At 46.0% G+C, this 23,555-nt stretch overlaps 1 pseudogene; it reads left to right on the top strand.

Annotated features, from left to right (window-relative positions):
* Nucleotides 1–12,434: 12,434 nt before the first annotated feature.
* Nucleotides 12,435–23,000, top strand: LOC111144278 (annotated as a pseudogene).
* The last annotated feature ends 555 nt before the right edge of the window (nt 23,001–23,555 follow it).

Below are 23,555 nucleotides of genomic sequence, written 5' to 3'. Positions count from 1 at the left end.
TAAATATTTGGTCTTTTTTCTTGTGTCTGGTACAGAGCTCCTAAAACCCTTGGCATTTCCTAAGTGATAAAGGTGTCCTTGGTTGTGTTAATGAAGTGACTTTTGGAAAGCCCCTAGGTAAACCAAGGATGAGGACTGCTTGCCGGAGGCCCAGCCATGTCATTAGAGGGCTGAAATTTTCAGTACTGTGTCCCAACACAGGATTCAGTCACCCATGGCCAGTGATTTAATCATTCATGCCTATGTAATGAAGCCTCCATAAAACCCCCAAAGGCTGGGATTTGGAGAGCTTCTGGGCTGGTGAACACGCAGATGTGCTAGAAGGGGGCTTGGAAGTTCCACGTCCTTTCCCCACGCCCATGCACCATGCATCTCTTCGATCTGGCTGATCCTGAGTTATATCCTTTGATAATAACCCGGTGGTCTGGTCATGTTCCTCTGAGTTCTGTGAACTGTTCTAGCAAATTAATGCAACCCTTCCTGGGGACCTCTGATCTATCGCTGGTTGGTGACAACCTGGATGTGTGATTGGTCTCTGAAGTGTGTGTGTGCGGGAGGCGGGGGGAGGGGCGGTGGAAGTGGTCTTATGGGACCCCAGGTAGAGAGTGTCAGAAGTGGGTTGAACTGTAGGACACCAGTGCGTGTCGGAGAATTGCTTGGTGGTCTGGGGAAAATGCACACCCTGGAGGCAGGTATGGGGCATCTTGCCCTGGAGAGGTGCTGAGGAGAAAGTGGCTTTGGAGTGGGGGCAAGGGGACCAAAGGATGGGAGGAAGAAAGCTTTCAAAGTGAGAGAGGAGGATGGAACCAGAAAAGGAGAGAATGCAGAGGGAAAAGCAGGAGCCTCCCAGGCTGCCCCACGGCCGGCTTGGTGGAGTGAGGTGGGCTTATCTAAAGGGGTTGGAAGAGGACGATCTTTTCCTTTAATAAAATCAGGTTACCTGAGGAGTTATTGAGCCTACAAGACCAAGGTTTCTGAGCATATGTTCTGAAAAATTAACTGTAACAGCTCCTCCAGAAACCGAAAGGGAGTTTTAGAAGAAATTGATTCATGAGAAATGAATAAGAACTGGGAATAAGTTGTTCCATGAATTACACTTTTTGGATAAGAGTGCGTGGCCCCCAGTAGGGGCTCTATAGGTATTCGTAGAGTGAATAAATGGAGGTAATTCCACACTGATTCATGTCTGGAAAGAACATAAGAGCAGAGATGCTAAGCCAGTAAATTCTATGAACGGAGGATGATGGAAAGAGTTTGTGCTTTGTTACATATGTTCATGTGAACTCTATGGGCTTAGGACTGGGCGTCTGTGGGCTTGCTTCACGATTGTGAAAGTGGGTCCAATTCCAATCAGGTTGAATGTCTGCTCTAGCAGGAGGGAAGTGGCTGATAGATAATCAAGGCTTTGCTTGCCTTGAGCTGTCTGGAAGCTCTCAGGGGTGGCTATTGTTATGCACATATCATGAGTCAAGTCAAAGCCAAGTCAAGAAATACACATGGCTTTCAGCTGGATTCTGAGTGCGGAGGTCCCCCTTTATCCACGGGTCTGCCTTCTGTAGTTTTGGCTACCACCAGTCAGCCAGGGTGGGACACAGAGGGTCCTCCTTTTGAGGCATGGTCAGAACAGTGGTACCTGACTGTACATCCCAACACCTACATCACCCATCTCACCGAGCCTTATCTTATCATGTCAGCGTCTTACCTCATATCACCACCAGAAGGGTGAATATAGTGTAACAAGATATTTTTAGAGACCACAATCATACAACCTTTATTACAGCATATTGTTAAAATTGCTCTATTTTATTACTATTTTTAATCCCTTACAGTGCCTAACTTATAAATTAAACTCTCTCATATCTATGTATCTCTATCTCTCTCTATCTGGCATACTACTATCTGAGGTCTCAGGCATCCCCTGGGGGGTCTTGGAATGTATCCACCTGGGATAAGGGGTGACTACTGTACTTTTGAATTGACATTCAAGGCCATTATACTTCTATTTAACACAGAAAATCTTGAGATGCATGTTTTTGAGAAGATGAGATGTAAAATGGGCTGTATAAATTCAGATTCATCTGCTGTATACCCAGTGTGACCTTGAGCAAATGAATTAATCTCACCATGTCTCAGTTTCCTCCTCTGGAAAATGGGGCAATTATGTTTCCTAACTCCTGAGATTAAGTGAGTAAACACAGGAATTAATGCAAGGGAGGTACAACAGCCCTCGGCCCGTGGTGAAGGCTTGGTATTTGAGTTGTTGTTGGTAATCAGTGGTGGTAATGTTTATTCAAATGGAGGGAGGGATAACATGTGTTAGTTTCTTGGGTTGAACCTGTGGACTCTGAGGATTACACACCAGGCACTGTGCTAGGCACATCAGATCCATTCTCGTTGGATCTCCCGCATAACTCTCAGAAAATGGTGGGAGCTGCTGAGGTTCAGAGAGGTGCAACACCATGCCCAGGGTCACATAGCTGCTAAGCAGTGGTGCTGAGATTAGATCTCAGTGATGCCAAAGATTTCCCTTGGGCCACAGGATGGTTCTGAAAGAGAAAGAGAAGACCTGTGGTTTGCAACCAAAATGGTCTCTTGCTGGGGTGCCTGGGTGGCTCAGTCAGTTAAGTATCCGGCTCTTGATTTCGGCTTGGGTCACGATCTTGGGGTTGTGAGATCAAGCCCCGCATTGATATTCTCTCTCCTCCCTCTCCCTCTGCTCCACCCCCATCCCCCCTCTCTCTCAAATAAAGAAATAAAACCTTAAAAAAAAAAAGGAAAGATGATCTTTTGGTGAGATAGTGGGGACCAGCCTTTGCAGAAAGGCTGCATATGATTCTGGCATATGATTGCTGCATATGATTGCTACTTTTGCAAGGGGGCCAGAGAATCCTTTTGGAGTGAGAGATCAGAGATCCTGGGTCTTCTTGTGTGAGCACTCTCTGGACTTTCACCTCGGAGTCAGTCCCTCCTGGGGCTGCAGCTGGGAGGAGAGGTGCCGGGGTGAGGTCCTGCTGGATGCAGCTGAAGCCCACGTGGTCAGCAGCACAGAAGGTGGGAAGCTGTGTCCGAGAGGCGTGAGCGGTGCACATGGCTTGTGCGAGCCTGAGGCCAGGGAGGGCCCACGGGCAAAGTAGCAGCAGGGGCCAGCAGGCGTCCAGAACTTTAAACAACCATAACAACAATCAGATCCTGTGGAGCCCATATGTTGGTTGATGGTAACATTTTTTTGGACACAGGTGAGATTTCCTCTGGGGGGTGCCGGAAATGTGGGGATGGAAGGGGGCAGTGCTGGCATCTGTAAGCCCAGGCAGTATCAGGGGAACTTGGAAGATATTATTGTCTTCTTTCCCAGATTAGGAAATTAAGGCTCTGAGACAGTGACCTGCCCAAGGTCAACCTGGTAGAAAGTGGAAAAGCCCGCTTTATTCAAATCCAGCCCACAGTTCTCTCTCCCTCTCAGCTGACAGTAAGTCCATTCGGCAGGGCTGTGAACTCAGAGGGAAGTGTGGATCCATGCAGGGCAGGGGTGAGCACCGAGGCAGGGTCACAGTCTGGGGCATGGCGATCAGGTGCATTGCTTCTTCAGGAAGTGGGGGTGGGGCTTCGGCAGTGGCCTGGAAGCTGAGACTCAGCCATCCGGGCTGGGCATCTTCTACTCTTCCTCCTGGAGTGTGGGGAGTGGAATGAACATCCGGCCAGAAAGTCGGTAGGGCTAAAGTTCACAAACCTTGTTTTTTGATGATGGCAGTCAGTCACCCTGGGCACAGTTCTTTGGCAGGACAGAGTCCCATCCCCCAGGACGAGCCCTCCGGAGCAGGTGCAGCCCTGGAGACCCACCCCAAGCACACAGGAAGACCACTGGGAGGAGGGACCTGTTCCTCATTGAGAACACGGTGGCATCTTCAAGGTGCTAATGAATTAGCCTGAAGGAACCTCAGAGAAACAGCGTCAGGACCAGCCAAGTCTTGGGAGCCTCACTGCGCAGGTGAGAATGGCAAACTGGAGAAATGACGTGTTATGGGAAGCAAACAGTGTGTTCTTGTCTGGAATGGTAAAAGCAAATAGCCTCAGTGGTAAAACCCCCACCAGCCCAAGACTCTCCCAGTCCAGGAGTCCACCATTTGCGTTTATATGAATCTGGAGTCCAGGGGCCCTGAAGGTCAACCCAGACACCAAACCAGGTGTGCAGGGATGGGGCAGAGCTAGAGAGGATGGGAGAGCGCCTGCAGGGGGCTGGTTTCTGCAAGAGCTGGATGAGCAGGGGGCCTTCTGGGGTTGCTTTGTTTTCTCTCCCACCGCTACCTTCAGAAGGCTTGGCTGGGCACCCCGCCTCTCTTGTTGACATCCGGGGCAGAGACTCCTGCTTCAGGTTCTCTTAGGGGAATTTGCCTACTGGGGTACTGGGGAGAGGACGCATAGGTGAGTGGTGGGTCCTTGGGTGTGTCCCCGTGTAGACATTCCTCACGCAGAATGTATGTGACACCAGTGCTTCTCGAACTTCTGTGGGCATGAACCTCAGCAGACGTCAGCTCTTGTTAACATGTGGACTCTGCAGGTCTGGGGTTCGAGATGAGACTATTTCTGACAGGCTTCCAGGTGATGCCGTGTCCCATCTGGGGACCCCACTGTGGGCAGCAACATGTCATGCTTCAATTAAAAAAACAAAAACTAAAAGAAAGCCCAGTATAAATGCCATTTTATTTCTAATGCGAAGCTTGTCTCCTCTGCTCAGTCGAGGTTGGCCCTCTCTGGGAACCAGAGTGGGGAAGGGGATGTGGTCTGGCTTTTCAGTGCACTGCTCCCCTTTCACCCCACCACCAGCTCCCGGGAAGTGAGGACGAGCTGTTGGGGCAAAGCTCCAAAGGCCTTTGTACAAAGCTAGTGCTATCTGTAGCTGACCCCTCTGGGCGGACAGATGGCAGACACAGCAGCCCATTCTCTCTCTGGAGAATGCTTTGAAGAGGCTTCTGCTCTTGCCTCCCCAGCTCTCCCCTCTGCTTGATCTTGGGTCCTGCCCCTGGCACACACCCCTGGGGCTCCGCAGCACGCAGACCTCCAGAGTTTCCTTGGTGCCGGGGGTTGTGCAGTCATCCCAAGTGAGCGTCTTGCTGTTGGCGGCCGTAACAAAATTCCAAATACTGAGTAGCTTCAACAACAGACATTTATCTTTCACAGTCTTGGAGGCTGGAAGTCCAAGATCAAGGTGCAGGTGGATATGGTGTCAGGTGAGGGCTGCCTTCCTGGCTTGCGGATGGAAGCCTTCGTGCCGTGTCCTCACGTGGCAGAGAGTGAGCTGTCTGGAGTCATGCCTTATGACCTCATTTAACCTTTACTACTTCCTTGGCCCACATTATCACACTCGGGGTTGAGGGCTTCGGCATCTGAATGGGGGGCTGGGTAGGAGCAACTCTGTCCAAAGCCCTGGGCCCATCCTCCATGCAGACGGTTCTTGCTCTGCTACTCCAGGCTGCTTCTGGGAGCTGCCCACCATAGGCTTCTCTGGGGGGCTAACGCGAGGCCTATGTTTGCATATCCCTCCAATTCTTGGGACCTCCTGGGCATCTTGTCTGCTGCTCCTAGGAACTCCATGAATGCTTATGGTGGCATTTGAGATTCTGCAGCTCAGCAGAGATCCAGCCAAGTAGGGTATGCCTATGTCTTCATCCTGCAAGCCTTCCCCATTCCATCCAAAATGTTCTCCTGGGCTTCCCCACACTTGGATTGAGAGGCCCAGGAAGAACTCCCTATTTCCTTATCCGTGGGGAAATGCCTTGGTACGGGTTACTGCAGCAAATTCCCCCCTAAAAATTTCACCCTTCCCTTAGATAAGTAGTGGTGGGTGATGAGTTTGAAAAATATCTTATTGGTGTACCTTTTAATAAATAAGCCCTTGCACAGTACCTGGTAAAGCCAGAAGTTTTCCTAGGAATTTGACTCATAGTACCGTATTGAATTCTTATAGGAATCCTGACAGAAATGATTATTAGCCTTATTTTACAGATGAGGTGATCAAGGCACAGAGAGATTAGTTAACCTGTTGAAAGTCACACAGTTCGTATATGGCAGAGCTAGGAGCTGAATCCCATCAGTAGGCTCAGAGCCAGAGTCTCTGTAACCACTGCTCCTCCTGCCTCCCAGTGGCTAAGAAGGAGGTGTCCGCATCTCTCTCACAAGTGAGGAAATGAGGCTCAAGAGAAGAAATGACTTCGCTGAGTTCTCACAGCCCAGATTCTACCTTGAGGTTCATGATTCCCAAGTCTGGTGCTCTTCTGGTGGGGAGATCGCTTGTGTCCTTCTTCTGCCACTTGAGATGTCAGAAACTTCCAAGCTCAGCAAGACAGAACAGAATTGACCACTCTCAAGATGACTGCAAACGTGCTGTCCTTGACAATGGAGGCTTCTGGGATGTCTTGGGTGGGCTTCTCAAAGAACCAACCCGAATTCCCCACCGCTCTGTTGGGGCCTGGTACACAGACAGCCAGGGAGGGCTTTGTCCCACATGTACTTCTCCAGGGCTTTTGTCAGAGTGTGTGTTTTTGAAGCCTGGAGCTCCCAGGCCACCTTAGTCGCCATCTTTCCTGTGCCCCTTGCTACCTGCCCCCCCAACCCCACAACCTTAGATGCACACACCCCCATCCTCAGGCTTGACACTTGTTATGAGGACTCTAGCTCCCGAGAGTCTTAGAGCCACAAACACCTGTGGGCCATGCTATCCTCTCTGACAGCTGCCCCATTCATAACAACTGCACCAGCCTGCTAACAACTCAAATTAAAGCCGAAGTCCAGCTGGTGGTTAATTCAGCTCTGTTGACCATTTTAAATGACAATGAGACAGGCTGGTTGATAAAACCCACTGAAGCATTAGCCTGAGGTTGCTAAAGGTTTTATGTCTTTGACACCTCCTAGATGCTCTGTAAATATTTGTTGAGCTAAGGGGCGAATCAGCTATCCAAGGACAGAGTAACAGGATTCCAGAAGATGCTAAAGCCTCCCTCAAGGAACTAATTTCTGGCAGTGGATCCCAGGCTTCATGCTGGCCACTGGGGCTCAGGGTGTGGGCCCAGACACCTCACCCACCCCAGAGGGCACTGCAGCCACTGTGTGAGATCATTTATTCAGATTGTATTCATAAATGTGTGACAAGAATCTGCCAGTGCACAACAGAGCCACAAAAGGCTGCCCTCGTGATCAGCTTGTCCAATTTATGTCAGCTGGCTCTGCCCATGGGAGCTTTGTGACATATCCTCCGTCCCCCAGTACCACAGCTTTGGCCGTCCAGAGCTCTCCCGGTGAACTTCCAGGTGTCTGGTGTCCAGAGCACCAGCTTGTCCGTCTGGCTCTTGTTGGCTACATGTCCCACACCTGCTCCCACACGACACTCAATCACTCGCCCCCTCAGTGTCCACACTCTCCAAGCCCTAACACTGCTCACTCATTATTCTAATGACTACAACCAAGTTATTGGTGAAGTTGCAAGAAGGCTACTTCTCGAAGCCCACGCCTTCCTCCCATCTGCTCCGTCCTTTGCTCATTTCACTTCCCTTCTGGGGAGCAAAAGGATGCATTTGCTTCCTGGTTTTCACACAGACTCTTTCTCCCCTTCTGCCCTGAGCACATCTTTAAGATCCAGCAATTACCAAGATTTCCAGACTAGTGGTTCCTACGGTGTGGTCCAGAGACCAGCCTCACCTGGAGGACTTGTGTCCCCCAGGCCATTCGCCAACCCCCCCGCCGAGGTCTTGGGCCCCACCCAGACCCCTTCCCAGTGAACTCTGGGGTGGGGCTCAGCAATCCATGTTTTAATGCCCCACCCCCGTTCTGATGCATGCTCAAGTTTGGGAACCTCTGGTCAAGAAAACCAGTGTTTTTTCCCTTGGGAGGGGATTTCATCTCCCTGTGATGAAGGTTTCAAGGGGGAGCTGGGCTTTTGAGGAGGTAGCTTGGCTTCTGCCTGTAACCTCCCAGTCTAGTCAACAGAACATGGGCTCTAGAGTCATCAGGCTGGGTTCTGCCACCTGCCATTTACAGGCTGTGCAACCCTGGGGAGGATGGTTCACCTCTCTGAGCTTCAGTTTCTTCCTTAAATGATATTCCCTGTTCTATCTCCTCCCAGGGTTCTTGGGAATCTCAGAGGAGATCCAAAACTCAGACATCCTTTATCTACTGTAAACCCTGGGGGAGTGTGGGTTTATCTCATGATTTTCAGGTTTCCTCCCCGGTGGGGGCTCCAGTGGCCTCTCTCCTTCCCTCAGCCCCAAATCTTGGTGTGTTGAAAGCTCGGGCCTCCTGGTGGCCAGAATGGTATGGGGAGAGGGATGCAGGACCTATTGGGAAACTGGGTTTGAAGACAGAAGCACATGGGGAGTAAGAAGTGGTGGCCAGCCAGTACCCTGTATATTTGACTTCTGATAAGGCATTTTCTGCTCTCACCTCTAGCTCCTTAGGCAGCAACCTACCCCCACTCACACCTTCCTAGAACCCCAGGCTGCTGGGAGAAGAAGAGGGATGCATGAATCTTTCTGTGTATGATCTCATACCCCTCAATTTTACAGAGTGGGTGGGAGGGAGGAAGAGGAAGAGAGAGAGGGAGGGAGGGAGAGGGACTGAGAACACTGCTCAAAGTCCTTAAATGGGAAGCTGAGGCTGAAAATCTCCCATTCCCCACTCTCCTACTTTTCATCATTCTGAATTGTTTTTTTTTTCTTGTCCTGCAAATAGAAATTTCCTACAATTGTAACTCTATACATTTTTCTTATTGCACTAGATGTATTAAAAACATTTCTAAGTTCTTACGTAATCCTCGTCGTCATCTCAGATGGCTCCCAAATACTCCATTAGCTGGATGTATTATAATTTGTTGGACCAATTCCATACTGTGGACATTTGGATTGTTTTTGAAACTGTTTTTTGTGGTACCCCATTGAATTATGCTGTGGTGCCACCTGTGGACATTGGGCTTCTGGATTCTTTTAGAAGCATTTCTATGGAGTGTGATAATTGGGTCGTAGAGCATCAATAATTTCATGGCTCAAGAAACATTTCCAAATTGCTTCCCCAAATACTCTGCCACTAGCAATATTTGAATGTATCAGTTTTCCTACAACCTTGCTATCATTGAGCATCGTTATTATTTATTATTTGTGCTAATGGAATAGGTATCATGTGGCACATCACGGTTTCTGCTTACATTTCTTTGGTAATTGGTGATACCAAACTTTTTTTTTAATGCTATTTTATTATTTCTGTTCTCTCCTGGGGAATTTTGCTCCTTATGCCTTTTCCACATTCATCCTCACATGTTAATGATTTGTAGCAGCTCTTTACGTAGATATGAACTCTCAGATATGTTTGTTTGCTTGTTGGTGGTTAATCTCTTTTCCCCAGCTCAACCTGTAATCATATAACTCTAGCACCTCTAATTTACAGTGCTTGATAAATTCAGAGTATTGCCAGAGGCTGAGTCCTTGGAATACTGGAAGTTTAATTTGCAATAAAATGAATTGGCTTAAGGTTCCATCTGCGGTCTAGGCAGGAGTGGATTTCTGAGTGCCTAATGTCTGTAGTCTGGTGCCAAGTGCTCAGTTTGGCATTCTCCTTCTCTTACCCCACTTACCCCCTTTCCTGTCAGTTCTTTAGCTCTAACTCTTTAGCTGAAGGGGAACTCAAGTAGGCATCCCTCAAGTGGACACTCAGCTTTGTTGTGGCCAACAGTCATTGCAAAAGAAATGATCTTGGGGATCTGATTCCCTTCGAAACCTACTGGGACATTCTCACCATTCCCCAAGGTGTTCCTCCCAGGTTCCCTGGGCTCCAGGTAAGGCTGTCTCTGCCTATTCAGTTGTCAGTTTGGCCAAGGAGCCTATTGATTCAGGCAGACAACAACCCATAGTGGGTAGCTTTCACAGTAATCACTCTCTAACTTGTGCCTCTTGTCAGCTTGTCGATTTCCTCTTCCACCAGTGCGTGGTCACCTGGGCACCTCTTTCCTTCTTTGAGGTTCTGCTGGAGTAGAAGTAGCACTGGACTTTGAGTCCATAGCCTGGCTGTGAGACCTATCTGTCCTTATTAGCAGTGTAACTTGAGAAGGTCACTGAAGACTTCCTTAGCATCTCATCTCAAGCGTTTGGATAATAACCAAGTCATAAAATATTCAGGCTGAAGGATTTTGTGTGCATTATTTCACTGAAGTCACAAAACAACCCCATGAAGTTGGTTTTATTCATTACCCATTTTTAAGTGGAGGTGACTCAGTTTCAGGGAGATGAAGAAAAGCAATCTGAATAGAGGTGTTTGTACAAACTGGCTGAACATTGGCTCCAACGTACATCGCACATGACTACTTTTTACACCAACATTCCCAGAGCAATTCATAGAGTGTAACCATCCTAATCATTAATTATGGGCAATTTGATAACTGCCACATCTTTAATTTGCCATGTTAGTCGAGGACTTTATCAGAAGCAATGGGACTTCGTGGGCTCACATGCTGGGAAGGGATACAGGGTAGCTTGTAGGAACCAGGGCCTCAGGGACCAGAGCAGGGTTTAGATACCACAAGGATACTCTCTCTGTCTCACTCCCATCTCTCTCAGGTCTCTGACTATTTTCCCACTGCTCCCTATTTTCCCACTGCTAATAGTCTTTCTCCATGGAACAGGAAAGATGGCTGCTGGGCCTTAGTTTCAAGTTCATCTGGCACCAACAGCCCAGAGGCAGGGCTCCTCTGTCCTGGCTCCAAATTGGGAAACCCCAGGAGAGGGACTGATGGGTGCTTATTCCTTGCCATGAGGTCGGGTGTGGAGTGGGACTCCATAACTCCCTCAGGAGGGGTAAAGGATGAGGAACACTCACTGGGGAGATAAGCAATCAATACATACTTAATCCAGCCCCTTGTGCCTGTGTCCTGTCCTCTTGAAGTGCAAACTGTGGATTCTCTGAAGACTTGCAGAGTGAGGCTTACTTCTGGGAAGTAGTTTTTATCCTTCTGAATCAGAATCATCTTTTTACCAGTGGAATGAAAAATAGTGTTGAGTTTTGCGTTCTTATTAAACTCATTTTGGCTCACCCCTGGCAGTAGTGGAGTTCACGTGTAATAGTTCTATGTAATGCTTTGTAGCGCTTGCAGAAACTGATAGATCATGGGAATGAATCATGGCCTTCCAGTATTACAGGATCCCGGTGCTCCAGAATTTTGGAATTCTGTAGCTAAGAGAAAGCACAAGAGTTCACTTAGCGTAGTTCCCTGCCTTCAGGCAGATCTCCTTTCTCCCCGAAATCCATCAGGACTGGAATCTTTCTGGCCTCTTTTAAAGAACGTGTTGGGCATTTCTCACTCTTTTTGGACACTCAAAATCCGAAGATCCCGTTTTTTGGAGCATCATGCCCTCCCTACTTCATGGGCCAGAGTCACCATCCCCCTCAGTGGGTGATACATTGTCCTGCTTTGCCTGGGACCGAAGGAGTCTCAGAATGTGAGACTTGCAGTTTAAAACCTGGAACTGTCCTAGGCAAATCAGGATGAGTAAGTCACCCTGTCCTAAAAATGTCAGCCACTCCTTTCCCAGCTGCCCTTGCTGCTAAGCAGTGGGAATGTGACCTGGAATCAGCCAATCAGCTGCAGCCACATCTTTGATTTGGAGGCTGGTGATTGGAGGAGTGGGGTGGGGGGGTGGGGCAGCCGCAGCCACACCCAGTTTCCAGGGGCGTGATTCCCAGGGACAATGTCCTGCATCCCGGTGTTGGGAATTTGTGATTTCTGTGCATGGTGGTGGCTGTGGTAGCACCTTCCTTGGCCCAGTTCTGTGACATGATTTCAAACACTGATCCTGGCTGGGCACACCCAGCTTTCAGACCCTCCTGGCGATTCTGTGAGCCACCAAATAGCATGCAACGTATCCGTTCTCTGCCGAAAGCTGTTAGTTTGGGGCTTTCCTAGTCTTTTATCAGCTCCCCGTGGAAGACATACTTCCCCTTTTCCAATTGTAATCTTTTCCATTTGTTCACCTCTCTGGGTACCTAGAGAAAATGATTGGCCAGCACCTTTTCCATTGGAAAAAAAAATTAGAAATGGTGTTTGCAACGGAAGATTTTCCTCCTCCTTTCCTTCTCACCATTCAGATCATATTAAGTTGTCCTCGTTGGACTCAAACTTTTGATTCTCACCAGTCGCTTTGCTTTGTAAGTTGCATCCCTCTCCTTTCACCTCCATCAGGATTCAGGGGTCAGAGAATCCTACTTCATGCCTCCTGTCATGGAGAAATCCTCCACAAGAGCTGAAGTAACCTGCGTTCCAACATTTCGATTTCAAGTCTGTAAGACACGCCCAAGCTGAGCGTGTGTCCCTCTGAGCCAACTGGCATCTCAAGGTTGGGAATTTCCATTATTATTTTAAAATATTCTGTGAGCTTGTGTCTCCTGATCACAGTGCCCAAAGTGTGTCCATTCAGGTCACATCTTGTCTTTGCCCCTTGGACTCTGAGTGATTCCCTGAGCTTGAGTTTCCCCATTGATAAAATGGAGATGAAATGCCTTCCTCATTGGGCTGAGGGAAACCAAATGCAACATATGGTCATAATAATTATTGTTGCTTTATTAAGATAGTATAATCATATCAATGGCTATGGTAGTGATATTATCACTTATAATAATTAGTATAACATCATGGCTAAGAACGTGCGTTCTCGAGGCAAACTTCTGGACTCTGATCTTGACTCTGACACTAGCTTCATGACTTTGAGCAAGTTCCTCAGTTTCCTCATCTGGAAAATGGGACTAGTAATCATAGTACCAACCTCTTATGATCCTCAGGAAGCTTAAATGAGACAGTTTGTGCAACGGGCTCCAACAGTGAGTGGTGCCTGAGCGTGCTCACCTGCTGTTCTTACTAGTGCCGCCACCCCGGCTGTCATTCTTGAAAGGTTCCACTCTCAGCCTTGAGCATGGCCATTCCTCTTCATGCTTTCTGTCTGTCTTTGGCACATGGGGGACATTTACAACAAAGGCCCAGAGTTTCCCCAACTCTTTCCTCCATTCTAGCTGCCGAGTTGGAGGTGAGTAGGGTGGCCACATCTTTCAAGTCTGCCTACTTGTTACTACTTCAAATATCACCAATTTTGGGGCGCCTGGGTGGGTCAGTAAGTTAAACATCTGCCTTTGGCTCAGGTCCTGGGCTTGAGCCCCACATGGGGCTCCCTGCTCAGTGGGGAGCCTGCTTCTCCTTCTTGCACTGCCCTCTGCTTGTTCTCTCTCTCAAATAAATAAATAAAATCTGTTAAAAAAAAAAAAACCCACTACCACACCGCACCTTGACTTTCACTTTTGATTTTGCTTTGAAAGAAGGGGAGCATATGTCATCATATCTGTTTTACGGAAGAGGAAACTGAGGCCTAAAGTGACTTTCCCAAGGTCACTCAGCAAGGGTGAGGCAGAGGAGTGAGAGTACAGGCTGCTGATGCTGGGCCTGGTGCTTTCCCTGGCACATGCTGATTTCACCTAGATCACTCTCTGATTTCTGAAGTCCTGCTTCCATGTCTCTTCTTCAAAGACACCATCCCATTGCTCAGCAAAGCACCCAGCGGATAATGCTCGATTTTCAGAGCTACTGCTCTTAAATTCCCGTTTCTCCCGCAGATTGTAATGTTTATGCAAATTAGCCTTGAAAGAGGTTCCTGAGATACGTGTCTAACCATCCTGTCCCAAGAGCTGTGCTGGAATCAAGGGTGTGGGACTTCTCCCGAGGACAATGTGCTGAACTGAAGAGACATTACATTGAGCGGGGTGGCTGGTGAAGGTTAAGGATGCTTCGGGATCTGATGTGATGGTTTATGTGTTTGATTTCTCCACTCCACGTCGAAATCATCCAAGAGTTGGTGATCCTTGGCAGAGTGCCTTTTGCCCAGATTTCAGGTGGGATCCCCTGTCCCTTGTCATGGAGATGATATTAAGTTGGAGCTCATCTCTACCATTCCTTGCTCCCGAATTATAACTCCAGGTTTCCTATTTGATAGAGTAACCAGCTAGTATCATTTTTGCGGTTTTCTTTTTGCTGTTGTAGAACGAAACTTCTGTAACATGCATTTGTCACCTAGTAAACTCTGCGGATAATCACGCAGGCTGGCTGGGAGGCTAAGCGAAGTGTGGAACCTTATCTCGCTTATGTGAGTCTGCAGGTCCAGCCCTTCCCTCTGTTGGGCTATCTTCCCACACAGCAGCAAGTTTCTAAAGCTCTCCTATGTGTTAACAAACTTAATCATTGAGATTGCCCACGAGGCAGGTAAGACAGGGACTAAAATTTTTACCTAACAGCTGAGTGGTGGGTTTAAAGGGTTAAGAAATTCCACCCCCACCCCCACCCCAGTCACGCTGTGGGTGGGTCCCGAGACTTGGATGGAGAGCTGTGGATCCTGGCTGGCTCCCATTGTCTGGGTCACGTTCTGCCTCTGCCCAAGTTCCCTGACACCCAGGTCCCAGGACTCTCTGGTTGGAATGTCAGATCCTGCTCCCCCATGCTCCTCTCTCTGGGGCTGCCCTAGCCCATTTGCACCTCTAAACATCACCCTGAGTATTGGGGAAGGGTGAGATGGAGACTTATGAATCCATCCGTAGCCCCAGCTCAGTGTTACCTGCTGCATATCTGCAGACAGGTCATTTTGCCCCTCATCACCTTGGGCAATGGAGAGCTGGCTCAGTCTTGTGCTACATGAAATTGTGCTCTGGATCATTCGTGTCCCTCACCCCCTTTGGCATTGCTTTCTGCCCTGCCCCCTCTCCTCGAGGCATTGAATGATGCCTCTATTATCTTGGACCCAGACTGCCTTGTTTTATGAGTCTTTTGCTATTCCCTTTCTTTTCTCACTGCCAACTGCCACTTCTATTTTTTTAAATTAACATATAATGTATTATTGCTCCAGGGGTACAGGTCTGTGAATCATCAGGCTTACACACTTCACTGTACTCACCATAGCACATACCCTCCCCAGTGTCCATAACCCAGCCACCCTATCCCTACCCCCCAAACCCCCCAGCAACCCTCAGTTTGTTTCCTGGGATTAAGAGTCTCCTATGGTTTGTCTCCCTCTTTGGTTTCATCTTGTTTCATTTTTTCCCTCCCCCACCCCCTATGAACCTCCTGCCCTACCTCTCAAATTCCTCATATCAGAGAGATCATATGATAACTATCTTTCTCTGATTGACTTATTTGCTTAGCATAACCAACTGCCACTTCTTGTTACTATCAGCTACCTCTTCCATTTCTGTCCCCTCTTAATTCATTATTTCTAATCCTCTGTGATCTGGAATATGAGATAGCCAATGTGGTCAAAATTCTGTCTCTAATATGAATCCTGGCTACGGGCGAGGGCTTTGGTGCGTGCACTTGATGATTAGAAAGCTTCGACTTTGCTAAGGTCCTTTTGGCTTTTTCTATAGTCTGAGTCATGTTCTGAAAGGTGAAATTTGCAGATTAAGTGACATTTCACTGCAGCGGGTAAGTGTGAAAGTGTGGCTCCCAGCGCAGAAGAGATGGGTCACTGTGGGGTTGCCCTGTGTTCAGAGTACACATGGTGGGTGGAAGCTGGAGGCCAATGTTGGCCCCCCTGCGTTCAGCTCCAGGCTGAGGTGATTCTTCCTTTCACATCCACAGACAAGTATTTCCCTTATCTCTGTGGACAACTGCTTCAGGCCCTGAACTCAGAGTCCTGACATTTGGTGGTGAGCTACTGAGAAGCAGTAGCCATTGTAGCCAAGGTCATTGTTCATGGACAGCAGTGAAGGATTAACAGGATTAATCCCAGAACTAGAGACTATAAAAGGGAGTATTCCGATCACCCAGTGTTCACACACATTTTTTAATACACATTTCAATATTTTTTAAAAGAACATCACAATGATTTATAATGACAAAAGTCAGAAATAAATGAAGTTACACATATATTTGCAATGGAATGCCATACAACAGTGTTAATATTTAAAGAATTTCTAATAATATCGGAAACTGCTAGTGATACAGAGGCAACTGAAAAACATATGAATAAATTGTTAATATAAGATAATCTCAAAGTAAAAAATTATTTGTGGAAAGGACAGGAAACATATACTCCCTGATTGTAAATTTGGTGACTGCTGGAACCTGTGGTTGACAGAAATTAGTGGTTCAGACCAAGTGTAAGACAGTAGGGAGTGATGAGGCCTGAAGCAAATTGGAGAGAACATGCCTTTGAGGAAAAAGGGGCTTTTTGCCAACTGTTGCTATGTATTGCTAGCACTTTAAATTTTTTTTAAATGTTTTATTTATTTATTTAACAGACAGAGATCACAAGTAGGCAGAGAGGCAGGCAGAGGGGGAGGGGGAAGCAGGCTCCGTGCTGAGCAGGGAGCCTGATGTGGGGCTTGATCCCAGCACCTTGAGATCATGACCTGAGCTGAAGGCAGAGGCTCAACCCACTGAGCCGCCTAACCTTGTGAGTTTGCCACAATAAAGTAGCAAAGGTACCCCTAAGTGCTTTAAATTTTGAAAGGAAAGCTGGAAATCATGGTATTTATATGCAATCCCCCAAATTTTAAATGTTAACAACTAACTTATACTTTTAAAAACACTGTTTTAGGGGCATCTGGATGACTCAGTAAAGTGTCTGACTCTTGGTTTCAACTCAGGTCACGATCTTGGGGTCTCGGATTGGAGGCCCATGTTGACTCCATGCTCAGTGGCATGGTGGGGGATCAGCTCCAGATTCTCTCTCTCCCTCTCCCCTTCCCCCATCCTCTCTAAAATAAATAGATAAATCTTTGAAAATAAATAAATAAAACACTGTCTGGGTCAAATACAAATTTTGGTGATTTGGCCTTGGCTTTGGTCCAACCATCCATCACCTTCAAAGTATGCCAAGATGTTGACTCGAACTGTCTCTGAGGAGGATGCTTCCTGGACATTTTTGTTTTTCTTTATCACAGCTTTGGTAGTTTTCCAGTTTTGTAAATCAGCACATGGTATTTCAATAATTCAAGACAAAAAGTGCTGAACCTCCAGGTTGGGGATAAAAATATATGTTTATCAAAAAATAAAATTAAAAAAAAAAAGTGCTGAACCTAACCGTGTGCGCATGTGCGTGCAAGCAGGTGAGTGTTGAGGGAAAGGTGTCTAAGAATTCTGGGCAACTCCCAGAACCTTCCCGAGCTTGAGGCTATTAGGTGCTGCTGGGGATAAGATGAAGTAGGTGCTCATATGAATGTAGGCAAAGAGGAAGAAGAGGTGGGAAGTCTCTGCAAAGTATGGGAAGCACACGGCTCTAGGAGTCAAATGTATTTAAAATGGCCTGGCCCGGCCATGAACTAGCGGTGACAGCCTGGTAAATACCCGTGATCTTATCTCTAACCTTGACACAGGGCACACTTGCTGTGCGCGAATGCTCTGTGAAGCACTTCGTAGGTATTATACCTTCTTGAGCTGAATTCCTCTTTCACAAAAGGGAGAATGATATTCCTTTTCTCAAAATGTCCTTGTGAGGATTAATTCAGATAATCTAAGTAACCTGGAGAACAGAACCTGATAAACAGCACTTCGCATTCAGTTCTGGGGTGAGTTTCAGGTTTAATTTCAACCTGTTCCCAGTAATTCAAGGACACTGAATGGATGGCATGAACAGAATAAATTACTTATTCAAAATATCTAATTTCCCCCTTTTTACTACTCGAAATAGGTAATTTTTTCCTTTCTTGGTTTCTTAAGGAGAGGAAGCTCATTCTCCTCACTGAGATGGTTTGCAAATGGGAAGTAAAATCCAGCCCATATGCTGCTTTGGTAAATTGCTCCAGGTGGACCCTGAGAACAATCTAGTCCCACCTGCTGCTTTCTGCAGCCACTGCTTGGCCCCTGAGAAACTTTGAGAGGTTTTTCTTTTAACACATGTGGTTTCTACTTGTTTTTCTAGCATAATTGGGCAGGTTAGCACTCCCATATAAATGATCTGGTCAGATAACCAAATGTATCTATGTCTGTGTCTGTATCTCTATATGTCAACAAATGGTTTGTGTAATTCATTTTTTAAGATAGAGGATTTTTGAATGCTGTAGGCACTTCATATACATTAGCTCCGTAACCCTCACAAGAACCATGTAAGATGGGTAATATTATTACCTTTTTACACAGGAGGAAGCTAGGCTCAGAGAGTGGAGGTAATTTTCTCTGCGTCACACAGCAACTAAGTGGGAAGACTGAGATGTGTCAGTAACCGACTGGTGCCAGACAAATGTAGATTTTGTGTATTTGCCACAATAAAGTAGCAAAAACAATTACTTGGATGACATCGTACCCTAAGTTAGAATATGGTCTACCTTTGTCCAGAAGAAGTCAGGGTAAGGGCACACAGATCTGCCTTTAAGCTCCATTAAAAGGTGAGATGGAATCACAGGCTGCCACTGTCCTTGTGTAGGGAGACAAACAAGAACTGGTCCCAAGGATAGCTGAGTTCCTGGGACTGCTCTGCCCCCAACAGATCATCACTAACACCATTTGTCACCCTCAAAGTGCAACCAGTCCTTCTCATTGTTAGGTCCCTCCCCTCTTTTCTTGGGGTGCTGCTTGCTGACTATGGCTACAGACACCCCTTTCCTCTAAATGCCTATGGCTCCTCTGAAGTACGGATGCATGTTCATTGCAAAGAATTGAATAAAATTTCTTCGGGATTGGTTATGTCTAAAAACACTGAGTAATGCCGCCACATAGCCCTCTCGGCTTGAAAAACCTTTGAGTCAGATATAGTGTGTCAGGAACAAGGATACTGATATATCTGCTGTTTCCCCGCCATCTTGAAGGATTCCCTGTTACTCACTTTGGGCTCTGGCGATGGAGCTTATGCTACCAAATGGACTAGGGCTTTAGCAGGAGCCAGCAAGGTTGAATTGGTTTCCACTGGAAAGGGAGGGAAGTAGCCACATGGGAGGGAAAAAAGTGAGTTGATTTAGAGGCTGGAATACAGTGGAAAGACAAGGGAAAGGTTTTTAGGCAGGGAGAGCCCCAGAAATAAATCAGGGGTGAAAAAGCATCCCCATATATTTTGTTGGACATCCTACAACAGAGTGTCCTTTTGGAGCCTTTTAAAGGGATTTCTGTAAAGGTTAAATCAGTAAATATTTACCTTGCTCCTCACAACAACCCATTTTTTAAAACAGTTGTATAAAAAACAAAGGGAAAACCTTAATACGTATATTTTATATTTTCCATATGAATTTTTTGAGCAAAAAGAGCCATAAAATTAACACTAAACTGGTCAGTTCAAGGAGTGAGATGGATAGGGAGGGGAGGGGGAAGTCTGTCTGTCTTTCTTTCTTTTTCTTTCTTTCAGAGGGGGGAGAGCACCCGAGTGAGGAAGAGGTGGAGGGGAGGGACAGAGGGAAGGAGAGAGAGAACCTTAAACATCTTCTGTGCTGAGCATGGAGCCTGAAGCAGGGCTCGATCTCATGACCCTGAGATCATGACCTGAGCCGAGACCAAAAGTCAGACACTTAACTGACAAAGCCATCCAGGAGCCCTTAAAGTTTTTCTTTTTATCTCCTTTTCTCTTTGGCTTGTTACAATAAACACATACTACTTAAAAATTATTTTTCTTTAATAATTGTAGACTTACAAGAGAGTTGCAAGGAGAATTCCTGGATACCCTTCACTCAGCTTCTCATAATGTTAACATGGTGCATTTCTTCCTAAATAAGAATGGATACTGGCACAAGACGATTAAGTAGACTCCAGACTCAGACTTTATTCGGATTTCCTCACTAATGTCCTTATTGGTTCCAGGGCCCCACATTACATTCAGCCATCCTGTCTCCTCTGTCTTGTCCAGTGTGGGACAGTTTCCCAGTCTTACTTGTCTTTTATGACCTTGATGGTTTTGAAGAGTACTGGTCAGATATTTTGTAGAATTTCCCCCAACTTGGTTTTGTATGATGTTTTCTCACAGTTCTGTGGACTGAGTCTCTTCCTGCTGATGTTAACCTTCGTCATGTCAGTCTGCTGGCTTTTTCCACCAGAAAGTTGTCAGTTCCCCTTTTCCGATTAATAAATATTTGGGAGGGGGGATTCTCTGAAGTTATCTAATACCTTGTTTCTCCTTGAATACTATCACCCATGAATCTGAGAATTTCCTGGTGGATCTGACAGCAGTTATCATCATACAAGGGCTTGGATGATGGTGTTCTCTTTCCCCTCCTTCTTTTTCTGTTTGCTAGGAATTCTCCTGTAGAGAAAGGTTCTCACTTCACCCTATTTATGTACTTAATCTTTAAGAAAAATCAGTATGGGCTTATGGATATTTCTTTAAATAGTTAATTCATGTTTACTTAATTTAATTTCCTTATTTTGGGGAGTTGTAATAAAATATTACAGCTACTGATTTTATTGCCCAAATTGTCCCAGCTTTGGTTAGTGGGAGCTCTTTCAGGGTGACGCTGTGTCCTTTTGACATGATGTGTGACTTTCATCATTTAAACAGTACAAGGAAGTACAAATAATTACTGTTGATTTCCCCTGCTTTTTCTTCTCTTGAACTGATATTTATTCGAATGGGAGAGGATGCAAAGACTAGCCATGAGGCAGCTTGGCTTTCCTGGAGTTATACAGACAGACCTTTAACAGATGGTGGAGTTTTTCTTCCTTTTGGATCATAAGGTGACATTCTCTTTGGCATATGAGGCTAGATGGTCCTAGAATAGAAAATCAGGAATCTATCTAGGTTATAAACATCTGAAAGAGGATTTAAAAAAAAATCACAAAGAAATGACAGGAATTTCATGTTGAAGAGTTCTGAGTGTTGCCAAAACTTCACTTAGAAAATTACAAATAAATTGCAGGGTATTTTTTGTCTGATTCTTATAGTCAAAGGCCAAAAAAAAAAATGACTGAGCTGGGAAAATCAATTTCAAAGTTAATTCCTCATCAGTAAAGGAAAACTGTGTTCATTATTTCTTTACCCATGCTGCATTGAAGAGCCTGGAAAAGGACCCTTTTAGGCTGATGATGTCTTTGAAGCATTGTCAAAATTCTTTGAGCTAATGAGCTTACTTAGAAAAAAATATATACTGGGTGCCTACTGATGATACTTCAGCAATGCCTGATTTAAGATCAGCATTTGGGGCAAAAATCCAAGAGAAGATGAACATTTCAAGGATGTCTTATCACTGCCAAGCATTGGATTGGACAGTTCTGTGAGGGCAACTCGGTCTAGATATCAGGATAGCCAAGTTGTGGAAAATAGTATGTTAAAGCATCAGGTCATTTCTCTTTTTTGTGTGAAGATTTGAGAGCCAATCCTAGAATATTGAGCTTTGTAGGGAAATTAACCTGGCCAGGATCAATGAAGGGCTCAGTTGCTGTGTTTTTGGAATACCTGGAGAAAATCCTTTTCAGTTTCAAAAATGTTAACTTTCCACATACTTTGGTTATAGCAGACACTCTCAGTGCCTCACCTGCAGTGCTTGGGTATCTGTTCTGGGTTTGAAACACTCATGCCACAGCTTCTTTGTGCTTTGTACCTGTTCTTTTCTTCCAGGACAACCCTTGGGCCATTGTGGCCTTCTGCCCACAGAAGCAGAGAGCGTAGGTATCTCTGGGAGTTTGTAGTACCTGGGTGGTTGTAGCCAGTGACTGTAGGGCTGGGTATAAAAGTCTTTCTCCCTTGTGTTGGTGTGGGGCCAATTCTGGTGTGTGATTCATTCTTCAGAGGTCCCCAGAAGACAAGGCCATGGTTGGAAACTGCTTGAAAGGCCCCTTTGCCTGTCCTGCTTGCCTCATTCCATTACAGGTTTCTCCTTAATAACTCCCTTGAACACACATCCTCTCCTAGGGTCTGCTTCTTGGGACCCTGACCTAAGATGCCTGGCATACTTGGCAGAGACATTTGAAGCGTTGACTACATTGATCATGCAACTCAAAGAAATAAGCGCCTACCTCATTTGTCAGTATTTTGTATGTCAAGAAATTATAAGCCAAGGAGCACCTGTGTGATTCAGTCTCTTAAGTGTTTAACTCTTGATTTCCACTCAGGTCATGATCTCAAGGGTCCTGAGATTGAGCCCTGCATCTGGCTCTGTGTTGGGTGTGGAGCCCGCTTAAGATTCTTTCTTTCCAGGGCACCTGGGTGGCTCAGTGGATTAAAGCCTCTGCCTTCAGCTCAGATCATAATCCCAGAGTCCTGGAATCAGGCCCTGTCTGGCTCTCTGCTCAGCGAGGAGCCTGCTTCCCTTCCTCTCCCTCTGCCTGCTTGTGATCCGTCTGTTGAATAGATAAATAAAATCTTTAAAAAAAAAAAAGAAGAAGAAGATTCTCTCTGTCTGAGCTGCCATCTTGCACCTAATCTCAGCTGGTCCACCTGAGACCCCCTGAACTCCAAGCCTAGTCCCCCTCGAGGTCCCTTTTCCTCCCCAACAAGATGAAAGAAACTATCATGAACCAGGAGAAATTCGCCAAACTGCAAGCACAGGTGCGCATTGGTGGGAAAGATGCTGCTCGCCTGAAGAAGAAGGTGGTTCACAGAACTGCTACAGCAGATGATAAAACACTTCAGTTCTCCTTAAAGAAGTCAGGGGTAAACAGTATCTCTGGTTTTGAAGAAGTGAATATGTTCACAAACCAAGGAACAGTGATCCACTTCAACAACCCTGAAGTTCAGGCATCGCTGGCAGCGAACACTTTCACCATTACAGGCCATGCTGAGACAAAGCAGCTGACGGAAATGCTACCCAGTATCTTAAACCAACTTGGTGCAGACAGTCTGACTAGTTGAAGAAGACTGACTGAAGCTCTGCCTACACAATCTGCGGATGGAAAAGCACCACTTGCTACTGGAGAGGAGGAGGAGGAGGATGATGAAGTTCCAGGTCTTGTGGAGAATTTTGATGAAGCTTCCAAGAATGAAGCAAACTGAATTGAGTCAACTTCTGGAGAAGATAAAACTTGAAGAAGTTACTGGGAGCTGCTATTTTATATTATGACTGCTTTTTAAAATTTTGTTCATGGATCTAATAAAATCTAGATCTCTGATATTTTTAAGCCCAAGCCGCTTGGACAGCGCAGCTCTTTTCAGTTTTTGCTTATACATTCTTTGCAGCTAATTAAGCTGAAGAAACCTGGGAATAAAGTTTGAAACAAGGTTAATAAAGTTCTTTGCGTAGGGGGGAAAAAAGATAATCTCTGTCCCTCTCCCTCTGCCCCTCCCCACCCCTTAAAAAATTATAGACAAAATTTATCTATAGATACATTATATTGGTGTTAAATTTTCCTTTTTAGTGTTTGAATTGATATTTAGTGTTTGAAGTGATATTCTTGCTTTCAAAGAAAAACAATATTGCATCTAATGTGTTTGCTGGTAAATTCAGGATATACACAATTCTTTTTTCTGATATTGTGGCTAAAAAGCACATTTGAAACTTTCCTCCCTAGTGCTCAGTCTTTGCCAGATCTCCAAAGATGTTTTTGGAAGTCAAGCTTGACTTAGTGGCAGAGTCCATCAGTTACATCAAATGGACTTTAAAGATTTGTGGGAGCAAATTATCTCTCTCATTTACTAAAA

This window comes from Enhydra lutris, unplaced genomic scaffold (genome assembly GCF_002288905.1).
Source record: "Enhydra lutris kenyoni isolate GAN:26980312 unplaced genomic scaffold, ASM228890v2 scaffoldscaffold10, whole genome shotgun sequence".
Classification (NCBI taxonomy): domain Eukaryota; kingdom Metazoa; phylum Chordata; class Mammalia; order Carnivora; family Mustelidae; genus Enhydra; species Enhydra lutris.
The sequence above is the reverse complement of the archived record's forward strand: the minus strand, read 5'-3'. Positions and strand labels throughout refer to the sequence as shown.